We start from the raw sequence: 3,885 nt of genomic DNA on the forward strand, positions 1-3,885 counted from the left end.
ATGGCGGACAAGGTCACTTTCCAAACTCTAATGAAATGGATACCTGATCTTACTAGATACAGATTCAGTACTGCAAGAAAGCATACAATGCTTCACGGGAGAGGTGTTCCACCACCACAGACATCCCACACAAAATCGTTCGTGTCAGTCACACAGGTGGATCACTTCTTGGATTTCATTACTAGTCCTCACGTAATCCAGGATTTGCAATTCGGTGACAAAACCATCACATTGTCAACAAATGAGGTTGTGATAGTTCTTAACGTTATTCGTATGTTAATCCCAGAGTCCATCGTAAAGCAATACCTTGCATATGCAGAGGAATCCAATTTTACCCCTCTCAGCCGCAGGACTCTGTTAAACATCCTTTCTGTTTGTGCAGCCTCCACAAGAAAGTCGTTACAAGGTCTAGACTATATTAGTTCGGCAGGAGCTCAGGCCTTTGAGGATCTCGTCGATGTAGCAAAACGCTTGGGAGACCATCTAATGGGAATGACTTGGGCTAAAGAACAACGAGAACGCCTCATATCTGCTAAGCAGTACCTGAAAAGTGACTACAAGGTAAGACGGTATTGAATAAGGTGTGCTGAAAAGCCTGCAATTTTTATTTATAGGCTTCTGTTTTTCATTAATTGACCCCTAAACCATCCAACTAGCTTGTGTATCAGACGCTGTATTATTTTGACGTGATTTCTGACAAAGCCAGGCTAGAGGCTTGCATAAGACCAAATGAAATCAGACAACGCAGGCAGCAACAAGCTCGTTCCCAGGGCATTTCCCTTAGAGACTGAGAAGCCCTGGAAACCAGGTCGACGCTGCATTCACAACGTCCATCCACCTCTGACTCCGCGAAAATCACCCACATGACTGAATTTATATCTAAAACAAAGATACAATCAATCATTAGGTAAAGACGATAATTGATGATCTAGTCTTGAGCTTGTCCTGCGTTTGTGAGAAAGGGGGAATCAAGATGCGATACACTCACTGCTATTAGCTGCTTCTGTTAGAGGAAGAAATGAATAAAATAAATAATGAATTTTATAACATGGCAGGTGCATGTGTCCAAAGAATCAGACCACTGCCGGCAGTACGCCTTGAGTGACCCCAGAGATCGGGATTTCCAGGTTCTTTGTGACAACCAATATACAGATCAATGTGACCGCTGTGATGCGATGACAGAAGCTCTTTTAGACATCAAAAATGCCCTCGCAATGATGACAGAAGAGAACATCGGCGCAGATGCCGAGGAAGAATTAAGCTTTATTGCTGACCAACCGATCTCCAACATTCAAGCTTGGAAAGCTCATCTTTTACGCAGCCTCAATCAGGATCAGGCACGTCTTGATGTTATAGACGAGCTAGATGAATCCAGTGTACTTCTGGTTGAAGACTGGGCAATGAAGTTCTTGCCGCGCAAGTACGGTGAAAGCCAGCAAGACTGGTTCGGCAAACGGGCATGCCTTGGCACGGTACTGGGGCCACGAGTAAGATGGTGGCTACTGAGCAATTACAGATAAAGACGTTCGTTTATGTATCTCAGTCATGCAGCCAAGACAGCAACGCTGTGTTAGCGATCATGGAAGATGTCATCGGTAAACTTAAGGCAGTTATGCCAACTCTGAAAACCGTCATTTACAGACAAGACAACGCTGGGTGCTACCGAAGCGGATCAACGATAATCGGCGCCTCGAAAGCCAGTCAATTCCACGGAGTGACATTAAAACGACTTGACTTTTCAGATCCCCAAGCTGGAAAAGGTGCATGCGACAGGAAGGCGGCAACCATCAAGGCCCATATGAGAATTTACCTCAATGAGGGTAACGACATCGAGAATGCTTCTCAAATGGTTGACGCTATGAGATCGTCGGGAGGTGTATCCGGTCTTCACGTCACATTGTGCGAAATGGCAAACCCAAGAACCTCTACCAATGTCAAGTTTGATGGCGTAAGCGGGGTGTCGAACGTCGAATATGGCGAAGATTGTATTACAACATGGAAGGCATATGGTATTGGACCTGGTAAAACCGTCAAACTAAGCAAATTTATCAGGAGTAACAACGAAACTCCAATTCTAAGGCTATCTAGATGCAAGGAAGACGTAGTGGAAGATAAGTTTACCTCCCTCAAGTGTCGAGCGACCAAACCTGAGACGATGTCAGGTTCAGACGAGTCACCGGATGATACAGCTTCTTCGCAGTTATTTTTATGTCCTGAAGAAGGCTGCATGAAGTCCTACCAGCGGTTTGCTGCTTTGCAACATCACTTGGATTGCGGAAAGCACGAACGCAAACTGGAACGTGAGACCTTGCTAGACAAAGCTGTTCACGGCTATGCAGCTAGACTGAAAAAGCGAACTGCAAGTGTTCCCCAACTGCAGCAGTGCGCCGAAAGTCGTAGAGCACCAATTCGGTCTCTCCTTCCTATGGGATGGGCCCTCAAGACCAGCCAAGCGTCAAGAGCGCGATTTAACGACAAGCAAAAGAACTATATACTGAGCAAGTTCCTTATCGGAGAGCAAACAGGCAAAAAATTGAACGCTTCTTCAGTTGCCCGCTCAATGATAAGGGCGAGAGATGAAAATGGTGACCGCTTGTTTACCAGCAATGAATTCTTGACAGGCCAGCAGATCGCGAGTTACTTTTCCCGTCTGGCATCTAAGGGTGCGCTCCAAAGCAGCCACTCCTCCCAAAGTGAATCTGATGACGAAATCGAAGAATCTGAAATGGTTTTAAAAGAATTGAGGGGAGACGTTCTTGAAAACGTCCAACCTCTACATCCCATCAGCTTCGAACACTACAATTTATGTGAACTGATGCCTCAAGCCAAACTGTAAACATTCGCGATTTCAATGCTTAACAAAATATGCGACCACTTTGAAATCCCCACAGGTGATATAAAGGGAAGAAAGAAAGCGCTCTACCTGAGTCGAATTGAAGAATTTTTGAAGAAATGTGGGTGCTCTTCACCATAATTACGTGTATCTCTTTTTCGTTTTGTATAATGTGGTATCATGTAGAGAATTTTAAAGCATAAACATGACGCGGTCACACTGGGGCTGCAAAATTCCAATAAAATAGAAAGGAACGGTTTTGTAATGCACAAGCAAGTAAAAATTAGCGGTACAAACGAAGGCCGTTTCGGAGTCGTTATGACACCATTTTCAAGATGAAAGAAACTGTCAGAACAAGATTAACATAATAAAATAATTAATTACATGTAATTTCACGCAAATAGTTTCGCCCGGATTGAGTCAGATTGGACATTTAGGGTGCGTTCGATTGGCCCTATTCCGTAATAAGAATTCGTGGAGTGATGATTTAAAACGGTATGTCTGGCACTTTTAAAACAAAAGGATAATAAATGTATGTTTAAAATAGCGTTTTAGCAAGTGTTTGATAATTTTAATGTGAACCTCCGTAAAAACGAAGGATTTCTAACTTCTATTCCATGTATGCTTATTCTGGAATACGGTCAATCGAGGGTAGGGTAGTGAATGGGGTTAACCGACTAGCAACAAAGGGCTAGAAAATATTACTGACTACCGACAAAACGAGGGAAAAATTACCGACTAGCGACAAAAAAATTAACTGGGATTTACCGACAACCGACAAAGGTCGAAATTTTTAACCGACAACCGACAAAGTAATAAAATTTTAACCGACAACCGACATGTGGACCCCCTCCATTCAGACCCTCTTAGAGATGGTGACAAGTCTCTATTAAATAAATAACATTTCATGTACTAAACAATCAAAGACGGAAAACTGTTTGGCAAGGTCCGGTTCTTATGTTTATCCACACACTGGTGTAAATGCCGTAATGTATACCCGACATAACTTGCACCGCACAAGTCCCGTTTAAAGACTAGACGCTGCTGACTTA

Source organism: Montipora capricornis, chromosome 11 (genome assembly GCF_036669925.1).
Source record: "Montipora capricornis isolate CH-2021 chromosome 11, ASM3666992v2, whole genome shotgun sequence".
Lineage (NCBI taxonomy): Eukaryota > Metazoa > Cnidaria > Anthozoa > Scleractinia > Acroporidae > Montipora > Montipora capricornis.